The sequence below is a fragment of the Phacochoerus africanus genome, chromosome X (genome assembly GCF_016906955.1).
Source record: "Phacochoerus africanus isolate WHEZ1 chromosome X, ROS_Pafr_v1, whole genome shotgun sequence".
Lineage (NCBI taxonomy): Eukaryota > Metazoa > Chordata > Mammalia > Artiodactyla > Suidae > Phacochoerus > Phacochoerus africanus.
In genome coordinates, this window is record NC_062560.1 from 47,498,936 (window position 1) to 47,522,496 (window position 23,561).

The 23,561-nt window shown below is 38.6% G+C and overlaps 1 protein-coding gene across 2 annotated transcripts in view; it reads left to right on the plus strand.

The window, feature by feature from the left end:
- The first annotated feature begins 2,087 nt into the window (after positions 1-2,087).
- The window catches only part of MAGED1 (MAGE family member D1), a 71,581-nt gene continuing 50,107 nt past the window's right edge, over positions 2,088-23,561 (plus strand). The window contains exon 1 of one of the 2 annotated variants that reach the window (XM_047763983.1): positions 2,088-2,145. The gene's annotated coding sequence lies outside the window, so the exon portion shown is untranslated. The remainder of the gene's footprint in view (positions 2,146-23,561) is intronic. The other variant, XM_047763981.1, reaches the window with a different exon arrangement.

Here is a 23,561-nt window from a genome sequence, read left to right on the forward strand (position 1 = left end):
CAAGGCTTTTGTATACCATGATAAGGTTTTGGGATTGGGGAGAAATATGAAAGGTCTGAACTACGATAGTGATCCTGGTGACTGAGAGATGTGGATGAAGTCTATAAACGCTCAACGAGCCTTTCTATAATGGCAACCCTTCGCTCTCTCCCCCTACGTTGCTAACCTACTTACCTGGTTCATTTCTACACAGCACTTGTCACCTTTAAGCATGTATTTTCTTAAATATTTTATTACCTGTGACACAAGAATGTAAGTTCTGTGAAAGCAGTAATTTTTGTTTATTTTGGTCACATTTCTATTCTCAGGGCCTAGTGCATATAAAACGCTCAATAAATATTTGTCACAGGAATTAATAAAAATTTTGAATGAATTTTGACTGCAGAGGGGATCAAGGAGAATGGTCAAGTTTCACTGCCTCTGGATTTCTAATAATCCATTGGCTGTTTTATCCAGCTCAATTCCAAAACGCAGTTAATTCTTATTAGCATAAACCCCTCATTTTCTATATGCAGTCATTGATTACCGCAATAGCCTCTTCTAAACCAACCTCTCTGCATTCAGAGTGCACTAGTACAACCCATTTTCTATGTTCTGGTTTGAAACATTATTATATGCTTTCTTGCTGAAAATTCATCTTTGACTTTCTGTTTTCCTCATAATTAGGCTCCAACTCCATAACATGTCATGGTCCTTCCTTGTCTGGTCTCTTTTTATATCCAGCCTCATCTCTCATCACTGCTCCTTTCTTTCGTATCAACTTCAATTGTCATTCTTCCTTTTCATTCATCCATTAAATCATTTGAATGAATGATTAATGTTGAATAACATTAAGCAAGTCTTTATTGAGTGCCTTCTAGGAGATAAGGTCTACTTTAGATTCTTAGTATTCACCCGTTCAATGAGATAGCCCTAGTTCCTACATTGTCTTCTTTTTAGGAATTATTAGTGTTGCATGATAGTGCTGCTAGTTGTTTATGTGTTTATTTCTCCCACCGTTTGGAAGGTCTTGAAATCTAGGACTATGTCTTATTCTTATTCAAATGGGCAATATCAGGAACAGAACCTTCCACTGAGTGGTTGTTTAAAATCTATTGGTTGAATGATAAGTCATAATGTTGAAATAAACTATAAAAGTACCAGCAAAATAAAGACCTTGTGTTGGCTCTTATTGTTGCCGTGACCACAATTTTTGGTCATTTATTCATTTATAATCAGCTATTTTTATGCTAAACTCCTATGTGTTTAATTTCGCATTTAGCCTCTAGGCTGTGGTCTTCTAATGCAATGTCTCTGGGTATAGTATAGTGATTGGGACATGGTATATAACTATGGATTGACTGAAAATGACTGCAAAAGATGAGCATTGGAGTACCGATTTTGGCCCCAGAAAAGGTTTCTGGAAATAACTGCAGAGGTGACTCAGTATTGAACTTTTAACTAGAGTAAGGCTAACCCTTACTGTTGAAACTCTTTGCCGGTTGTCTTTTTCTTCATTTTTTGGAGGCGTATACAAGTATACAAGAATGCTTTCTAAATGAGTTCACTTCTATTTATTTGGAAATTTGAGTATGGCATGTAACTCTATGCATACCATACCAAGAAAATATTATTCAGATTTAAGATTAAAAAAAATCTTGAAATCGAAGTATGCCACTGATACAAAACAACACAAAAAATTCCAGAAACCAGAAATCAGTATGGTAAATTTTTAACAGCAGACATTCAAGAATTAAGGCACTAAGGGTAAGGGAGTTATTTGAAAGTCCGAATCAGCAAAACGAGGTAACCAATTTGATACGGAGGGTTTGGCAGAGATGCTGCAGTTCCTGGGATGACTACAGCTGGGATTTGTAAAAAGTTATTGATTCCCTTTTCCAGCCATTTTATGTTACTATCCAGGTTCCTATCTGATGAGAGAGGCATTGAGATAAAGTATTTCAAGAGCTTGCTAGAGAGGAACAGGAAGTTGCCTGGAGTGCGGGCGGGGTGGAGGTGGGGAGTGGGGGGCGGGGGGCCGGGGGCCGGGGGCTGGTGGGGAGGTGGGGGCGGGGGTGTGTGGCAGCCCCGCTAAAGCTTCCGCCAAACAAAAGAAAATACCGCTTCCGGTCACGCCATCCTCGCGTCGCGGCTTTCTTCCTCAAGGTGAGTGTAAAGAAAGGGACTTGTAATTTTCCCAAGTGACTCCCCAAACCCCTCGGGAACGCTTTGCTCCTTGCTTCAACCTGAGGTGGAAAGACTACATCCCCAGGGTACAGCGTGTAAAGGATGTTTCTGACGCTTGTGGCTCTCATCGCCTCACTCTCTCCTCTCCTCAGGAGATGGCCGACTATTATCCCCTCCCCCTCCTGACCCCTGTCCTTTTGTCCCTGGTTATTCTTCACTTCTCTTCATTCTTTCTGAGCTTGGATCCTTCCCTCTACCACCGATTTCTGTCTTGCCTCTTACTCCCACGGTCCACTTCGCCCTTTCTTTTAGCCTCAGAACTCTTGAACCCTTTACCCACTCTGAACCTAACATTCTTCCTTCTTTTTCCTTCGGACCCCAGTGCTTTACAATCCCTGAAGGCTTCTGATCTCTTCTGTCCCACTTCTGCAAAGGCCCGTGAATTATATACTTTCCAAAACGAGGTGTGGCTTCAATTTCAAGGGCAGAGCTTTTTAAAAATAAGCAAAGGAGCAGAGATTTTAAGCTCTGAGAGACATAAGAACTTGATCAACTTATGTCCCTTTATTTATTTATTTATTTATTTATTTATTTATTAGTCTAGACGACATTACATATCAGATACTGCACTGGTTTCAGCCCTCTAACTCATGACATTAAAAAAAAAATTGACATGCAACTAACTGAATCCCCAGATTTTTAGAGTGGCAAACATAGTGGGTTATGCCTATAACTTGGTGTCAGCTTTAGAGGGTGGAAGCTTTCCTATCTCTTTTAGAATTTTTCATAGAGTAGAAATGGTTGACAGGACATCCAGTGGCAAATTTATTATTGCATATGAGTTGGGGTTTTTATGTAAATCCTTTTCTGGTGTCTGGTAACAACAGATATTTCAAAGATTTTTTTTCTAGGAGCTTTTGGTGCAGTAAGAATCTATTCTAAGTGTCTATTTGTCTTTTTTTTTTCCATTTGCTGCAATGTGAAATGTATTTTTCTGCTCCATTTATCATGTGTAATTTCTCTGGCGAGAATATTCATTATCGTAATATATTTTTTCAATTCTTTACCCAAGAGAGAGCAAATGATCATTAAATTTATAATGAGGGTCAAGAAGTTTTCAGACTTTAAAGAAGGGTTTAACCAACAGTCTCTTTGAACAAGCAACTTATTCCCTCTTCCTCCTTTAGCTAGGTGTGTTAGGCTTGCCAAAATAAGAGATGATTCTTTATTCTAGGCCAGGTATAATTTCAGTTCTTTAATGCTGAGACTGAGGTTTCATGACACCAAAACACTTAGGAACTTTTTCAAAGGATAATTCTGATGTCTCTTTATTCTGTATTCAAATCGTTACTACGCAGCATTTGAGTAAGTACCACACTGGCTTTTTAACTCACCGTGCATCCACCCATCCATTCACTGAAGAGGTCTTTGTTGAATGGCTTTTATATACCAGACAGTGTTGTAAGCACTGAGGCTGCAACAGTAGAAATTAAAAAATAAGAACAAAGTCTTTTAAACTATAATTGAGAGATGATAAATGAATATATAATAAATATATAATAGATTATGATGGGGAGGGCTGTATTATGTTAGATAGGATGCTCCCTGGCATTGTGACATTTGAGCAGAAATCTGAAGGAAGAGAGGGCACAAACTATACAGATATTAAGTGGGGGAACAGGGTATAGCTATGACAGTGTCTCTGCATTTTTTTGGTCACTCTGCTTCCAACATTCCCCTTTCTCTCCTCTACCTGTAGTCATTTTCCTGCATAGTGTTAATGCACCACCCTGCATACTCAAATAATCTAAACCATCTACATAAATTCCCCATATTTTGTTCCTCTTTGTTTCTTGCTACCATTTAGGTGGTTGGTTACCAGCCCTTTTAGGAAGACATCTCTGTGTCTACCTTCACCTCTTCCTCAGTCTGTTCATTTGTGGTGCACTGTGTGCCATATATTATGGCATATTTGCTTTCCTCTCTCATTGTTCTCATCACTCCATGTTCATAATATGGACTGAGAGTTTGGGGTTAGTAGATGCAAACTATTACATTTAGAGTGGATAAGAAATGAGGTCTTATTGTATAGCACAGGGAACTGTGTCCAATCGCTTGTAATATAACATGATGGAAGATAATATCAGAAAAAGAATATATATGTGTATGCATGTGTGTATATATATGACTGAGTCACTTTGCTGTACAGCAAAAATTGGCACAACATTGTAAATCAACTATACATCAAGAAAAAAAATTTTTAAAATATGCTGCCCATAAATGTTTGGTATGGTAAATTGAAAAGCTGTAACAGACAAGCTTTTGAATATAGTTGGCTCCCTAATGTTCAAAACCACTCTCTAAGGTCAGTGTCATCATTGTCATTTTCCTGATGATAAAACCAAGATTCAGGTGGATAGTAACTTGTTAAATGGTAGTGGAGTTAATGGAGTTAAAGTTTGTCAGACACTCAGTTCTGACCTGGTTCTCTCTTTCTGTCTGTCTCTTTATTAATGAAAAATAGAAAGTATGCAAAATGTTTTATTATTTTATTAACTGTAATCTGGGTATAAAATTGTCATTTTTTAGGTTTCCTTTCACAAGTCAGATTATATCAGGTGCTTGAATTACTTCTTAGTTATAAATATTAAGATCTGAGAGGTGTGATGTCTCTTTCTACTTGAATACTTTTTAATAAAATATTTAAAGAAGCATAAGTTGAAAGAAGAGTATAATGAATACTTTTATGCTATGAACCTAGATCCAACAGTTGTTAACTTTTGCCCTATTAGCTCTTATTCACTGACTTGCTCACTATCCATCCATCTAGATTTTTATTGCAGTATAACGTTTTATCTATTTTTGACCTATTTTGGCTGAACCATTTGTGATTTGTGGCATTGTTTTTAAGTCAATTTAAATACATGCAGGAAGGTGTACACACCATACATGTATAGCTCAAAGCATTTTCACACCTGTGTAGTAACCTATATGATCCAGCAGTTCCACTTATGGTATATATCCAGAAAAAATGAAAACGTTAATTCAAAAAGATACCTGCACCCCCGTGTTCATAGCAGCATTATTTACAATAGCCAGGATATGGAAGCAACCAAAGTGTTCATCAACAGGTGTGGATAAAGAAGATGTGGTGTATATATACAAAGGAATATTAATTAGCCATAAAAAACAAAATACTGCCATTTGCAGCAATGCGTATGGACCTAGAGAATATTATGCTTAGTGAAATAAGTGAGGTAGAGAAAAAGAAATACTTTATGATGCCACTTATGTGCGGGATCTAAAAAATAGTACAAATGAATGTATATAGCAAAAGTGAAACACCCAGAGATACGGAAGACAAACTAGTGGTAGAGGGAGAGAGAGGAGGGAAGGGGAGAGGGGCAAAATAGGGGTATGGGATTAAGAGATACAAACTACTATGTATAAAATAGGTAAGCAGTGGGGATATAGTGTATAGCACAGAGAATTATAGCCATTGTCTTATAATTTTTAATGGAATATATTCTGTAAAAATACTGAATCACTATGCTGTACACCTGAAAATAATATAATATTGTAGGTCAACTACACATCCTTCTTTAAAAAAGTGGTAGAAAGTGATCAGTATCTGACATCCCTTGAATATATACCAGTCACAAACTAAATTCTAAACTCCATCTTGGCTTCTGTCACTGTATAATAAGCTTAACCTGTTTTTTGACTTTATAAAAGTACAGTAGTATATTATGTATTTTTTTGTGTTTGAATTTTTTGGCCTAGGATTTTTGTTCCAAAGTTATTGGGTGTAGTAGTAATTCCTTCATTCTTATTGCCGTGTATTCCATTGTGTGGATATACCACAACTGATGGGCATTTTGGTGGTTTACATTTTTGGCCTACAAATAATACCATAAACATTCTAGAACATGTCTTTTGGTGATAATATGCACACCTTCTGTTCGGCATATACCTAAGAGTACAATTGCTGAATCATAGGTTATGGATCAGATTAGATTTAGTAGATACTGACAAATGGTTTGTCTTTTTAAGAAGAAAAAATGGAAGTTTATGTTGTGGCTCAGTGGTTAATGAACCCGACTAGCATCCACGAGGATGTGGGTTCGATCCCTGGCCTTGCTTAGTGGGTTAAGGATCTGGTGTTGCTGGGAGCTGTGGTGTAGGTCGTAGGCACGGCTGGAATCCTGTGTTGCTGTGGCTCTGGTGTAGGCCAGAGGCTACAGCTCCAGTTGGATCCCTAGCCTGGGAACCTCCATATGCCACAAGTGCAGCCCTAAAAAAAAAAAAAAAAAAAGGACGAAAAAAATGTAACCTTTCTAGTGGTTATGAATGGTTTCTTGTTGTGGGTTTTTGTTTTGTTTTGTTTTGGTCACACCTGCGGCATGTGAAGGTTCCTGGACCAGGGATCAAACCCATGCCACAACAGCAACCAAAGCCAATGGAGTGACAATGCCAGATCTTTAACCCACTGTGCTACAAGGGAACTCTTTGTTGTGGTTTTAACTTGCATATCTCTGTTGATAAATGTGTATCTTTTCTTATGTGTTGGTTTGCCTGAATATCTTTTTATGAAGTGCCTGTTAGTCTTTTGACGACTTTTTCTTTTGGAGTATCCTTTTCTTACTCATTTGTAGATCTTTCTGTGTGAAGGATATGACTACTTTGTCAGATCTTTTTATTGCAAATCTCAGTTGCTTACATTTTCAGTCTCTTTCTCTTTTTTGTCTTTTTAGGGCTGCACCCGCCCCATATGGAAGTTCCCAGGCTAGGGGTCAAATTGGGGCTGTAGCTGCTGGCCTACACCACAGCCACAGCAATGCCAGATCCAAGCAGTATCTGCAGCCTACACCATAGCTTAAGGCATTGATGGATCTTTAACCCACTGAGTGAGGCCAGGGATTGAACCTGTGTCCTCATGGATACTAGTCAGGTTCATTTCCACTGAGCTACCATGGGAATTCCCATTTTCAGTCTCTTAATGGTGTCTTTTGATGAACTGAATACAGGCATACCTTGGAGATATTGCAAGTTCAGTTCCAGACCATCACAATGAAATGACTATCACAGTAAAGCAAATCATACATATTTTTTGGTTTCCCTGTGCATATGAGTTAATTTTACACTATACTGTAGTCCCGTAAGTGTGCAATAGCACTGTGTAAAAAACAATGTACATACCTTAATTAGAAAATACTTTATTACTAAAAACTGTTAATCATCATCTGACAACACAGGGGTTGCCGCAAACCTTCAATTTGTAAAGAAAAAAAAAATTCAGTATCTGTGAAACACAATGAAACAAGATATGTCTGTATCTCTATTTTATTTTATTTTAATCTAATATTTTAAAGTACAGGCGTTCCCGTCGTGGTGCAGCAGAAACGAATCTAACTAGGAACCATGAGGTTGCGGGTTCAATCCCTGACCTGGCTCAGTGGGTTAAAGATCCTGCATTGCGGTGTGCTGTGGTGTAGGTCGCAGATGGGGCTCGGATCTGGTGTTGCTGTGGCTGTGGTGTAGGCTGGTGGCTACAGTTCCAATTCGACCCCTAGCCTGGGAACCTCCATATGCCATGGGTGTGGCCCTAAAAAGACAAAAAGACAAAAAAAAAGTACAATTGTTTTAGGTTTTAAATGGTCATATTAAAATATATTAAAATAATGGAGAAATGATTTTATAAAGATCATAGAAAGAATAAGAGTTAATACATGCATTATATTCATTACATTAATACATTATGGAAATTTAATTTTTTTACAGTTCTTCCCTCCCCCTCTGTCCTTGAAGTGTTTATTATATTAGCCAGAAGCATCACAGCTAGGGATAATTAATTTGGTCTTTGGAAATGTTTCCTAGTGTATCTCAATTTTAATACTGTTCAATTCATAATTTTTCCCCTTCATGAGTAGTGCTTATTTATCCTGCTTAAGAGATCTTTGCCTTTCTCAAGGTCATGAAGATATTTTTCTATGTTGTGTTAATTGCCTCATTTCTCATTTATATTTTCAATTCATTTGATAATGATTGTATTGTATGTTGCCAATATGAGTTATGGATATGGGTAAAGGGCGTTTTGTTGTTGTTGTTGAAATGGACATCCAGCCAACCCAATACCACTTATTGAAAAGATTGTCCTTTCCCTCCTACAGTGTCATCATCTTTTTCATACATCAAATGATTAGGTTATATATGCAGATTTATTTCTGGGTTCTGTTCATTTTAGTTTCTCTATCCTTATATGAGTACCACTGTCCTAATTAATGTAACTTGACAATGTATTTTGTATATACTGTCCTATTACAGTTTTGTTCGTTTTCTTCAATAATACTTTGGTTATCTGGGCCTTTTGAATTCCCATATACATTTATACATTTTAAAATCAGCTTGTCAATTTTCACAAAAATTCTTCTTGGCATTTTGATTGAGATACCACTATACCACTTTTTTTTTTTTTTTTGGTATTTTTAGGGCCACACCTGCGGCATATGGAGGTTCCCAGGCTAGGGGTCGAATTGGAGCTGTAGCTGCTGGCCTACGCCACAGCTACAGCAGCGCCAGATCTGAGCCATGTCTGTGACCTACACCATAGCTCATGGCAATGGGGGATCTGAGCTGTGTCTACGTCCTACATCACAGCTCCCAGCAATGTGGAATCCTTAACCCCCTGAGCAAGGCCAGAGATTGAACCTGCGTCCTCATGGTTGCTAGTCAGATTCGTTTCCGCTGAGCCATGACAGGAACTCCTGAGATACCACTTTAATAGATCAGTTTGAAGAGCACATATGGCACTTCCCCCATAAATATCTCAATGTTTATCTCCTAATATTAGGAACATTGTGTAAATAATTTAATTACCATTATCTCATTAAGAAAAGTTAATAATAATTCCCTAATAAGCATCTAAACCTAATCTGTTTTCAGACTCTTTTCCCCAACAAGTCTTTTATACTTGGTATTTAAAACCATCATCTAACCTAGATTAATGCATTTTTATATTTCTTAAGGTTTTATTTTATCGTTTTCTTTATTTTGTTGAACTTGTTATATATTTAGTACTTTTCAATTCATTGCAGTCACTATTTCTTCTGTTCCTCAAACTGTCCAGTTTGGAAAGAGCCAGTTAGAATTCCTTTCCATTAGTGAATTTTTTTCTTTTATTACTGAAATTTTCAAATAGATTCAAAGTAGAAAATAGTGAGAAAAAAAGTGCCCATGCATGAATCCATTCCCAAGCTTCAACAATTAAGATCGTTTTGCCAGTTTTGTTTGATCTTTTCTCCTCACCCACTTTTTTCACTGGGGTATTATACTCTAATAAAAATGAGATAAAAAATTAAAAAAATAAAGCAATCCTAGATATTGTGTCATTGCACAGGTAAATACCTCATTATGTTTCCCTAAATCATCAGTGTATTATATAAGAAACTGCTAGGCCATTATACTTAATATGATTGACAACAATTCCTTACATCACCTAATACTCAGTCCATATTTAAATTCCTATGATTTTCTTAAAAATGTCTATTTACAGTAGTTTTGTTAAATCCATCTGCAAACAAAGGGCATTTATTGCTACTGGATGCTTTTTTCTTGAGTCTCTTTTCCCATACAGTCCTCTATAGTTTCCCCCTGCTCCCATTTTTAAAATTTGTATTTATTTATTTTTTTTCTTTTTAGGGCCGTACCTGCAGAATATGAAAGTTCCGAGGCTAGGGGCAAATTGGAGCTGCAGCTGAGGCCTATGCCATAGCCATGGCAACACCAGATCCATGACCTATGCTGCAACTTGCGGCAATGCCGGACCTTTAACCCGCCGAGCAAGGCCAGGGATTGAACCCTCATCCTCATGCATACTAGTTGGGTTCTTAACCCGCTGAGCCACAACAGGAACTCCCCCCTGCTCCCATTTTAAATACCATGGATTTATTGGAGAAACTAAGTCATTTGTCCTAATGATAAATGGATTTAGATGATTGCTTTTTTGAGGTGGCTTTTATTGTTTTCCCCTCCCCATGTTTCTGTTCACTGGCATTTAGAGCTAAAGGCTTGATTAGATTCAGTTTAATTATTTATTGAGGGAAAGAATCATTTCAGGCAGTGTTATGCACTTTCTATGTGCATTTCATCATATCTGATTTTATCTTTTTAACTGATGCTGGGATTGGTTTGTATTTTTGGGTAATCTCAGCCTGATTCCTCCATTGTAGCATCTCCTTAACCAACCTTTGTCCTATTGGTTTTAGCAGCCGTTGAAGACAATTGTCTAAAGTCGTTATTTCAATAGTGGTTGGAAAATAGTTGTCTAATTTTAGCAGTCACTCTGCATTTATTAGCTGGAATAATTTTATAAAGGAGCCCTTTTCCTTTCCAGCTACTTTTTTTGTTTTGAAATATATCTCATAAAAAGAAAGTTGGGATTTACCAACACAGAAATAGATGCACAGACATAGAAAACAAACTTGTGGTTACCAAAGTGGATAGTTGGGGGTGGGATGGAGAGATAAGTTAGGAGTTTGGGATTAACATATGCACACTACTATATATAAAGTCAGTAAACAAAAAGGACCCACTGTATAGCACAGGAAACTATACTTAATATCTTGTAATAGCCTATAATGGAAAAAAATGAAAAAAAATGTGTGTGTTTGTATGTGTGTATAACTGAATCACTTTGCTGTACACTTGAAACTAACACAACATTGTAAGTGAACTATATACTTCAATGACAAAAAGAGTTAACACAAAAAAGTCAGGATAAATGCTTCTTTTCATTTTTCAATTTTTAGAGTAATGAATTGGTTTCATAGAGACTTTCATTGTTTTCTTAATATCACTAGGAATTCATGGATTTTAAGTATTTAATGTAATGTATATCCATTGTGATTAAACATTTTTTTATTCAAATATGGATGATTTACAATACTGTGTTTCAAGTGTACAGCAAAGTGATTCAGTTACATATAGATATCTTTTTCCAGATTATTTTCCATTAATGATTATTGCAAGATGTTAAATATAGTTCCCTGTACTATGCAGTAAATCCTTGTTGCTTATCTACTTTATATATAGTAGTATGTGTCTGTTAATCTCATACTCCTAATTTATCCCTCCTCATCTCCCTTTCCCCTTTGGTAACTGTAAGTTTATTTTCTTTCTTCTTTTTTTCTTCTTATGGCTGCACCTGTGGCATATGGAAGTTCCCTGGCTAGGGGTCGAATCAGAGCTACAGCTGTAGGCTTATACCATAGCCACAGCAATGCTGGATCTGAGCCACATCTGTGACCTACGCTGCAGATTTTGGCAATGCCAGATCCTTAACCACTGAGTGAGGCCAGGGATTGAAGTAGGATCCTCACGGACACTGTCGGGTTTTTAACCCACTGAGCCACAACAGGAACTCCATATAAGTTTGTTCTCTGTGAGTCTGTTTCTGTTTTGTAAATAGATTCATTTATATTAATTCTTAGATTCCACATATAAGTGATATCATATAAAGTTTGTTTGACTTACTTCAATTAGTATGATAATCTCTAGGTAGGTCCATGTTGCTGCAAATGGCAATATTTCATTCTTTTTTATGGCTGAGTAGTAGTCCTTTCCATTGTATATAAATACCACATCTCTTAAGCCAGTAGTCTGTTGATGTTGCTGCCATGTCTTGGCTGTTGTAAATAGTGCTGCTGTGAACATCGGAGTGCATATATCTTTTTGAATTAGAGTTTTCATCTTTTCCAAATATATACCCAGGATTGGGATTGCTGGGTCTTAGAGTAGTTCTATTTTTAGTTCTTAAAGGAATCTCCATACTGTTTTCTGTAGTGGCTGTACCAATTTACTTTCCCACAAACCATGTAGGACTGTTCTCTTTTCTCTACTCCTTCTCCAGCATTTATTATTTGTAGCATTGGGATTTTTTAATGCTCAAATTGTGTCGTTTCAGAAATTAGGAGTCCTTTTTGTTTGGTTCCTATATCATTTTCACATGATTTCATTAGACCTTGACTTCCCTGCATTCTGATACAAGATATTTTATTTTTTATGTTATATTATATTATATTAATCTTTTTAGGGCCACACCCATGGCATATGGAAGTTCCCAGGGTAGAGGTCGAATTGGAGCTGTAGCCACTGGTCTACACCACAGCCACAGCAACGGGATCCGAGCTGCGTCTGCAGCCTACACCATAGGTCAAGGCAATGATGGATCCTTAACCCACTGATTGAGGCCAGAGATGGAACCAGCATTCTCATGGATATTAGTCAGATTCGTTTCCGCTGAGCTATGATGAGAACTCTGGATACAAGATATTTTAGGCTCATGATGTATACTCCCTACTCCAGCCTTGGAATTAGTCATTTTACAAGAAATTGAGTATTGTTTTGGTAGTGATTGATACTAGAAACCAAGATGTGAATGCTCGGGATTTTTTTTTCAGTTATGCTGCCCGTCCTTTTGTTGTGCCCTTGTCCTCACTATTTTGAATATGTTTGAATGATTTTATCAACATTCGGTTGAAAGTTTGCTGCGCATGGCTTTGATTTATTCATTCATTCAGCAAAAATGTATGGACCACTTACAACTGCGTATGTGATCTTCTGTTTGGTACAGGAGATGTGAAGGTAAACCTAGCTGGTTTCTTGTTCTCAAAGAGTCATAGTGGGGATGTGAGTAAATAAACAAGCCATGTAAGAGTGTGATCAATACAATGATGGGCAATAGGCAAGTGGAATTGACAGTCTGTGGGAGCACAGAGGGGACATCTGAAAATGCTTTGTAAAGGGGAGATGATGCTTGATATTGGACGAGGTATGAAGGTAGAGAAGCTGCAAAGGGTGTTTCAGTCAGAGGAAACTGGAAGAAGCAGAGTGATCTTGATGTATCCAAGGAAAAGAATGTATGCAGTTGGCTATAACTGGAATGTAAGTTTTATGTAGGTGAGGAGAGACAAAACTAGAGACATGAGTGGGGGCCAAGACATTGACAGCCCCAAAGGTCAGGTCAAGAGAACGGGGATTTCACTCTGAAGGCTGTGAGAGAGAAGTAATGGTATGGTCTTAAGTAGATGAGATATATAATCGCTCCTGTGACAACACTGATGATGCATAGGTGGGTAGGAGTGAAGCAGTAGGAGAGTGGTAAGGAGGAGAGAGGTGTAGCTGTCAGGAGAGAGGTGTGTCATGTCATAGTGCATCTTAGGTGTGAGCATGGTGTGCGGGAGGTGTGTGTGTGTGTGTGTGTGTGTGTGTGTGTGTGAGAGAGAGAGAGAGAGAGAGAGTTACAGTAGGTTATATGTTTTATATATATTATATACATATATATACACAAAACATAAAAACATATAATCTATTGTAACACACACATGACTTTCCAACACACCGCACACACACAGATATAGAATATTATCTATAATGTATATATAAAATAGATCTGTGCATACATATGGACATACTGTTGTGTCTATAATTCTGTATGCACATGTATAACCAGGGGCTGTGTCATTGCTAAAGATCTGAAGTAAGATAATTACTTCAGTGGAGAAATATTCTCCAAGGATAGCTGATGAGTGAGAAAGGGCTAACAAAAGAATGTCTCCTGGACCAAACTTTAGTCATGCTTCTTTGAGCCCTGTTTTCAACCCTGTTTCCTCCTTGGGTATTGTCTTTGACCTGCCTAGCTCAGTTTTAGAAAGAATCTCACTAAGTCATTTTAGCGAGAATTCCCCACACTCTTGATATTTAACACTCTGGTCTGCCTTCAGTGAGAATCCCAAGTCAGTTTAGCAAGTATCCCTCTTGATGTCTCCTTTTAGTAATTTTCTATCCACCAACACCAGCCCACTCACCCTCGCCACTCCTCGTGCCAAATCTGCTTCCTGGCTATAGATCCCTAGCTGTCTTTACTGTATTCAGAGTTGAGTCCAGTCTCTCCCTTACTGCTGTAGTCTTTTTTTAAAAAATTATAGTTGATTTACAGTGTTCTGTCAATTCCTGCTGTGTAGCAAAGTGACCCAGTTTTATATATATATATAAATACATTCTTTTTTTCATATTATCTTCTATCATGTTCTGTCGCAAGTGCTTGGATTTAGTGCCCTGTGCTATATATAGCAGGAGCTAATTGCTTATCCATTCTAAATGTAATAGTTTGTATCTACTAACCCCAAACTCCCCATCCATCCCACTCCCTCCCCCTCCCCCTTGGCAACCACAAGTCCCTATTGCAGTAGTCTTGACAACTTTCACAGTAGTCCCGAATAAAGTCCTTACCATTTTAACAAGTGTCAGAATAACTTTTTCTTTAGCAGGTCACACCCAAACTTCTGCTTATTGTGCTCTTATTCTTCAAAGCTCCACCAGTTGGCCCTGAGCCCAGTTGTGTATCCTTGAGTAGTCTGAGAATTCCTCTTCCTCCTCTCCTTCCTGGGACTTTAGAGTATGAGGGGGAGTGAGGTGATTTTTTTTTCAGCTTCTCCCAGAGGTTAGACTATAGCTTTAACAGTTATCTCTGGGAGAGTGGCATGATGATTGAAGAGGCTTATCTCTTTTTATGTGTTTCCTTGTGCCAGGCACTGTTGTACTAATGAACATGTACTGCATTGAGAGGGTTGTGTTAGGTTAAAGATTTATTGGGAAACCAGGGCAGTGAGTATGTATGGATCAGTGTTGGTGAAGGCTAAAGTGCAGAGAACCAGTAATGTACTTGGTGAAATTGTTGATGAAGTGAATGTAGATTGTTGTGTCAAGAAGCTTGTCTGTGAAAAGTAGAATAGATAACAAGTGGTACATGTATATTTTTAGGATGAGAGATTTGAACATGTTTATGTGTTCTGCAGGGAAGGAGCTAATAAAAACAGAGGTTGTTGAAAATACAGGAGAGAAATGGGATCACTGGAGAAGCAAATGTGGAAAAGATGTGGGCTAGAGAACATGTGGAAGGACTGGCCATGAACAAGAGAAAGGACATTACTACTTTTTTTTTTTTGTCTTTTTGCCATTTCTAGGGCCGCTTCCGCGGCATATGGAGGTTCCCAGGCTAGGGGTCGAATCGGAGCTGTAGCTGCCAGCCTACGCCAGAGCCACAGCAACGTGGGATCCGAGCCACGTCTGCAACCTACACCCCAGCTCACAGCAACGCCGGATCCTTCACCCACTGAGCAAGGCCAGGGATCGAACCCGTAACCTCATGGTTCCTAGTCGGATTCGTTAACCACTGCGCCACGACGGGAACTCCGACATTGCTTCTGATGGATGAGAAAGGCTTGTTTTTGCGGTTTTGGTGAGGCAAGGGATTGACAGAGTGTCTTCTTGCCCTGATGTATTTTCTTTGAATAAGGCAGTAAGGGCATTCTGGAGTGTGAGAGAGAATGGCCAGGAGCCAGAGGAAAGGCTGCAACCTTCTTTGAGGAATGAAAGAATATTGATGGGCAATAATGAATACCTATCTGAGAAAGAAATAAAATGTTTGTAGTTCTGTTTTTTTTTCCCCCAGGTGTGTTCAGCTGCCAAGAAGTGGAAGCAAGGAAGGCAAACATTGGGTTTGATTTTAGACTTGTGAATGTGTGATGATGATTTGGGGCAGTGGGAGGTTTGAGGGCTAAGTGCGTTGTTGAGGTTACTGATGAGATTTGTTTAGGTTATAGACTGTGGGATCTAGTCTCATCAGGAAAGAGTATATTCTCAGGAGGATCCTGTGGAACCAGAAAAAGAGAAGCTGTGTGAATATGTGTGTGGGTGTGGGTGAAGCCATATGGAGAAGTCAAAACTCAAGGGTGGATGTTAAAAAGGTGAAATGGCGGGCAGGAAGTTTTGGTCAGTGGAAGACATTGGAACTCAAGATTTCAGAGGAAAAGTAGTTCTGGAGGATGACAAAGGTTCCATGGGTGAATGAGTTGGAAAAGAGGAGGTCAAGGAACTGTGAAGCTGGGGTGATGGACAAAATAGCCATGGGATCATCAAAGATAGTAAGAAAGATATAGGGTGTAAGAGTGGGGAAGAAGGTGAGAAAGATGATGTTTTTTAATATAATCTTTATTGGAGTATAGTTGACTTACAAAGTGTTAGTTTCAGGTGTATGGCAAAGTAAATCAGTTATACATATGTGTATGAGAAGTGAGAGATGGTTCAGATTATTTTCCCATATAAGTTATTACACAGTATTGAGTAGATTACCCTGTGCTATACAGCAGGACCATCCATTTTGCTGCCAATGGCATTATTTCATGCTTTTTTATGGCTGCGTAATATTCCATTGTATCTATGTACCACAACTTCTTTATCCAGTCCTCTGTTAATAGACATTTAGCATGCTTCCATGTCATGACTATTGTAAATAGTGCTGTGATGAACATTAGGGTGCATGTATCTTTTCAAATTATGTGGAGAAAAGGGAAACCTCCTGCACTCTTGGTGGGAATGTAAGCTTGTGAAACCACTGTGGAAAACAGTATGGAGGCTCCTTAAAAGATGCTATGTTTTGTACAAGGGGTGAGTGTAGCTGACAGGCAGATAGCATGACAAAGGAGCAGAGATTTTTACAGAAGGAAGAGTTAGGGAGTGGAGGCCGCAATGGCCAACATGAGTAGTTGCCCTTAACTTGCTTTGCAGCAGATCCCTTGGCTGGACCTCGCTTTGTTTCAACTTTTTCTTTGCTTCACAAACCTTTTTTAAAAAAATAATTAACTAGTTGATTAATTAAATTTTTTTTCCAAGGCTGGGAAAGGACTGGTGGTAAAATCTTGAATGTTAAGGGGAGCTAAGATAGCTGTTCTTACAGGGACTTGAACAACTACCCTTAGCAACTTTAAGGGAAATGGTACTGCTGGTAGGACCCTGGCCTGCCCAGTCTTCCTTTTCCAAGAACCCTAGTAAATGAATGTGGATAACCAGTCCCCACAGCTTTTGCAGGGAGGGTGGATACTTTTTATATCACATCATCCCTTATCGCAGAAAGCTTGAGAATTCATGCTTTAAGAGAGTTCCATAGGAAGGTCCTGGATTCCTTCTTTCTTTCTTTTATTTTTTTTTTAATATTTCTCAAATTGTGCAATATACGAAAATATCACAAGTTGCATAAAATGTAAATTTACACTAAAATGAATGATTATAGGAGTTCCTGTCGTGGCTCAGCAGTAACGAACCCAACTAGTATCCGTGAGCATGCGGGTTCAATCCCTGGCCTTGCTCAGTGGGTTAAAGATCCGGCATTGCCATGAGCTGTGGTGTAGGTTGCAGATGCAGCTTGGATCGGGTATTGTTGTGGCTGTGGTGTGGGCCAGCAGCTGTAGCTCGCATGTGACCCCTAGCCTGGGAACTTCCATATGCCATGGGTGCAGCCCTAAAAAGACAAAAAAAAAAAGAATAATTATAAACACCCATAAAAGAACCTTCCAGGACCAAATACAGAATGTTGCAAGTTATCTAGAAGCCTCAAGTCTTATTCCTGTCTCTCTCCCAGAGGTAACCATTTATCCTGACTTGACTTTTATGGTAATCATTTCTCTGACTGTGTATACAAACATGTATGCACATATATACCTATTTATACATTCTACCATTTATGGACATTTGAATTGCTTTCAGTTTTGGCTGTTGTGAACAGTACTGCTATTCTTGTATATGTCTCCTGTTCCACATGTGTATGAGTTTCTCTAAGATATATTTGGGAGAGGGATTACCTGGTAATAGTTTATGCATATCTTCAACTTTACCAGATAATGGGAAATTGATCTTCAAAAAGAATGCACCAATTTTGACTCCCATTAAAAGTATATGAATATTCATTCCTTAGTTCTTTCTCCTCCACAGTCTTGAGGCCAGAAAACTATGGCTTGGAGATGCTCAGGGGTAGCTAGGATTTATGATTTGATGTGGATATGGGGAACTTGGTTATTATCATTTCACATTTCTCCTGGAATAGTTAGTTACCCATAGCTGCTTCAAGGGTCTTCCATAGGAGAAACTTCATTTGGTCTCATTTTTCCCAGAATTTCGAGGTCTGAGAATTGGGCCCCAGAATTAAGTGTGGTGGAGGCCATTTGAGAATGTAGGGGGCTGGCTTTGCATCCTACAGTGCTCCTCTTTCTTGAAGGGTCCAAATGATTGATCTTAGCAATTAGCCAAAGGTTCTGTGAGTGGGCTCTGACTCAGTTAACTCTTCTTCAGACTCCAAGGTCAAGAATCGGAACTAGGAAGCAGATCAGAGATAATTAGCTCTGTGGATGGCAGGATGTGAAGACTGGTATAGTGGCTTAGATGACCCTGTGTCTTTTTTTTTTTAATTACTCAATGAATTTATTACATTTGTAGTTGTACAATGATCATCACAATCCAATTTTATAGGATTTCCATCCCACAACCCCAGCACATCCCCCCACCCCCCAAACTCTCCTTTGGATACCATAAGATGTTCAAAGTCTGTGAGTCAGTATCTGTTCTGCAAAGAAGTAGATGACCCTGTGTCTTTGGCAGATCCTTGAACAGCCATCTTTATCCAATTCCAAGGAGAGTGTTTTCTTGTTCCTTTCTTTCCCACAGTCTGTCCTTATGGAGTCTATTCCTTAAGGAGGGCCTTGGCTTGATTATTTCTTTCCCAAAGTCTCAAAGATTGGGAACTGTTTCTGAGGGCAGCTAGAAGTGAAGATGACTTGGCAAGCATTTGGATTGCCTCCTAGAGTCTCATTTTATGTTTGTTTATATACCTGAACTTCATAGAAATGTACTTGTAGCAATCAAAATTTCATGAGTTTATTAACTTTCAGAAAATTGATGACGTGTTCTATATGAAGATGTGAAATATTATACACCTGTATTAATTGATTTTTTAATTTTACAACTAATAATGGAGTAATAAATAATTCCAAACCTTAATTAAAATTAGTATTTAATGTACTTCTGGAACCTGATTTTTTTTTTTTTTGTCTTTTCTAGGGCCGCACCCACGGCACATGGAGGTTCCCAGGCGAGGGGTCTAATTGGAAATGTAACCGCTGCCAGCCTACACCAGAGCCACAGCAACGCGGGATCTGAGCTGTGTCTGTGACCTATGCCACAGCTTACAGCAACGCCGGATCCTTAACCTACTGAGTGAGGCCAGAGATTGAGCCCGAAACCTCGTGGTTCCTAGTTAGATTCGTTAACCACTGAACCACGAAGGAAACTCCCTGACTGTCTTTTTACATTCACTAATATTAGAGCATATTTAAAATTAGGAGATGCCTATTTTGGAATATTAGTTCTCTGTTTCTTTTCTTTTTTTCTTTTTTCTTTTTTTGTCTTTTGTCTTTTTAGGGCTGCACTCGCGGCATATGGAGGTTCCCAGGCTAGGGGTCTATTTGGAGCTGTTGCCGCCAGCCTACCCCACAGCCACAGCAACGTGGTATCTGAGCCATGTCTGCTACCTACACCACAGCTCATGGCAATGCCGGATCCTTAACCCACTGAGTGAGGCCAGAGATTGAACCCGAAACCTCATGGTTCCTAGTCAGATTCGTTTCTGCTGCACCACGACGGAAACTCCAGTTCACTGTTTCTTTACTTCTTCCTATTGTTATTATTTTTGCTTTATGTATATTGAGAATTTGAATTTTTAAGGCATTGAAAACAGTGTCATATTTATTGTGGGCTCTCCACTTGATGTCCTTTCATCTTTTGGCTTCTACTTTTGTCAAACTGTATAGTGCCCTGACTGCATTCCCATACATCCTCACAAAGCAAAGTTATTCTAGAAAATACCATCTTTCTTTATTACCAGGTGGACATTACTTAGTGTTAACCTGTTATCGTCTACAATGCATTAGGCTCTACTCTGTATCACAGGGCAACTCACTTGAGGATGTCCATCTGACAGATTCTGCTTGAATAGCATGTTATGGACAGGTTTCACATTCCAGTGTGTGTGGTTTACCAGTTGGGAATTTGGGGACCAGGGGTGTGGGAGAACCAGCAGACTTAGGAGAGAACTATCTCATTTATGGCTAGGAGGTGAAGGGGGTATTCTATACATCACTGAAGGGTGTGGTAAGCTTATTTTTCAAGGAGGGGGTGATTCTTGAGGTAGCCAAGAATTCTAGGTGGAAAGGAGAGTAGTAAACTGTTAGCTTCGAGGGGAAATGAGCATGGCTTGCTATTTTTCATTCCCTCTGTTTGTTTTCTTGGTTATCAGAAAAATATTTTCCCAGGGCCCTAGGGGACACAAAGTGTGAGTGAACAAAGGGGGAAGTCATAGAAGGTGAGAGAGGAAAGCATACGTAGTCTGAGAATGTCAGAAGTGCAAGGACACTAGTGAGGAAGATAGATTGATTGCAAGCCTTAGAAAAGTTGGATAGATCATTAATCAGTCAAAAAAATCAAGTAAAAATGCAGTGATATAGTTTCTTTGCTGCATAATGAGGGCCTTCTGATGAATTAGATGCATTTTCTACTGAGTCTGGTGGGTGAGATGGACACAGACATTTCAACAGGGAGTGCTGTGATGGAGAGATTAGGGTGTGGTGCTTTCAGGAGAAATGTGGAGGATGGTATCTCTAACCCATCCCAAGGGGCTCAGAGAAGGCCTCCTGGAAGGCACTATGTTAAGAACTTAATTTTGCATAGAAGTAGCAGTTTAATCTAGCAATGGAAGAGAATCCTCTGAATGTGGGGACCAGAGAGCAAGTGATCATTTAGACCATGTATGGTAGCTACCTGCATATATCCTCTAGCCTTGAGCAAGTACCTGAAGAAGCGGGCAGTTGAGAGGCCACTCTGGTCTAGAAGAGCTAGGGGAAAGGGGAAGATAGAAATAGTTTCATAAGTGGTTAAATTTATGCTATAATATTGATCACTTTAGCCTTCATGGAAGAGTAGCCAGTATGCCATGATATTATCATTATCCACATATGCCATATTTTTTTTTGCATCTTGTTTAAGAAATTCTTTCTCACCTTGATTTCATAAAGTTGTTCTACTATGCCCTCCTGTAAAACTTTTATAAGTTTCTTTTCACTATTAGATTAATGATTCACTTGGAATTTATTTTTATGTATTGTATGATGTAGCGATCTTAATTTTTCCTGTGCAATTAATCAGTGGTTCAAGGACTATTTACTGAATAGTCTGTTCTTTCTTCACAGATTTATAATGCTGTCTCTATATTATATCAAGTTGTAATATATGTATGTATCTGTTTCTAGGCTTTTTATTCCATTCCACTCACTGTTCTATTTGTCTATTTCTATATAGTATTACACTGTTAATTACTATAGGTTTTTAATGTGTCTTAATATATGGTAGTGAAAGAGCCTTATTCCTCTTCTTCAAAAGTGTATTCTTTGCTCTTTACTTTTCCGTATGAATTTTAAGATAAGCTTAACATGGTCTTTAAGAAACTGGAATTTTGATTAGAACTGCATTTTAGTTATAGAGTATAGACAGAAATGGCATCTTTATAACAATGAACATGGTTTATCTCTCCTTTTATCTAGGTATTTTTAATGTCTTTGAAAAAAGTTTTATAATTTTCTCCACAAGGGTCTCATGCATATTTTGTTAGATGTATTTCTATGTACTGATAGTTTTTTTGTTGCTCTCACTAGTATTATTTTTAAATTGCATTTTTAATTCATTGTGACTAGTATATGGGGATGCTTGTTTCTGGTGTATAGTTTTTAGATCCACTCACTGTACTAACCTCTTTCTCTAGGTCCAATTGTTTGTAGATTTTATTGAGTTTTTATATAACATTTCTATAAAACATACTTAAAAATGTATGGATTATACAGCTCAGTGAATTATCACAAAGTGTTTTTGGTTTGTTAATGTAATTTGTAAATAACAGTAATTATTTTTCCCTTTCAATCTTAATACCTCTGTAAGTTGATGTCATTGTGTGTAAAGTAGAATTCTTTTCTGAAATAATTTCACTTGTACATCTCTGAGATCTCATGCTCTAATGAGCTGTGTTTGATGTGTAAATACCTTTGAAGTCATCAAAGAAAGGAAATTACCTGTATTTGGAAATTTTGACAGTACTTAATAAATGAGCCTGCAGGGTGGTAATATTTCAGGTCATTGACTACACTCCAGAATTTGGTCCTTAGCATTTGTGAAATGCTAAAATGAAACTTGGTGATAAACAAATACAAATTAAATTACTGAGACTCAGATAGAGACAGAGAGAAAAGCACACACGTCCCACACTAATATATTCTTCCTGGTGGCCAGAACACTCAGGTCTTCTCTCACAGGCATGTCAGTTGGGGTACGTGTGAAGTCAGACTAAGAAAACAGCCTGGTGCTTACTGTGAGCATGAAATTAAAGCAAAGAAGAGTATCTCACAAACATGGAGTCTTTTGTGCAGCTGTGGGTCATTCGAAGAATACATTTGGATGTTCTGCCCTCTCTTCATCCCACCCTAAGCAGTTTGAGTGGCAGAAAGATGTAGTGGGAAAATATTGCACTTTATAGCCGATAGACAGGGATTTGAATGCTAGCTCTTTGTGTCCTGACCTTAGGGGTATCATTTTTTCTCACTGGTGAAATAGAAATCATGACACTGGTTTTTTTTTTGTCTTTTGTCTTTTGTCTTTTGTTGTTGTTGTTGTTGCTATTTCTTGGGCCGCTCCCTCGGCATATGGAGGTTCCCAGGCTAGGGGTTGAATCGGAGCTGTAGCCACCGGCCTACGCCAGAGCCACAGCAACGCGGGATCCGAGCCGTGTCTGCAACCTACACCACAGCTCACGGCAACGCCGGATCGTTAACCCACTGAGCAAGGGCAGGGACCAAACCCGCAACCTCATGGTTCCTAGTCAGATTCGTTAACCACTGTGCCACGACGGGAACTCCATGACACTGTTAATTTACAAGAAATAGATCCTCTCAAAGTATCTGTTATATAGTAAATCCAGTAGAATCGCGGGTTTATATTTGTTTACCCATGCCGATAGGTAAAGAGGAAAGTGCCAGTGATTTTTTTTTCCCCTCATATGTAAGAATGAACGTAGAGGTATTAATCTGTTTTTAAATGTAGAGATGACAATTTCAGCTTTTTCAGTAGTTTCCTATTGCTGCTGTAATTAATTATGGCAAACATCGATAATAAACACAAATTTATTATCTTGGAGTTCTGGTCAGCAGTCCTAAAATCTAGGTGTTGGTAGGGTTGAGCTCCCTCCAGAGGCTCTAGGGGGAAATCAGTTTCCTTGCTTTCTCCAGCTTCTTAGAGGATGCCGGTGGCATTCCCTGGGTTCATGGTCCTTCTCTCTATCTTCAGATGAACAGTATAGCATCTTCAGCTTTCGTACTCTGACCTACTTTCAAGGTCATATCTCTTTCTCTGACCTTCCTGCTTCCTTCTTATAAAGACTTCTGTAATTACTTTGAGCCCACCAGGATAAT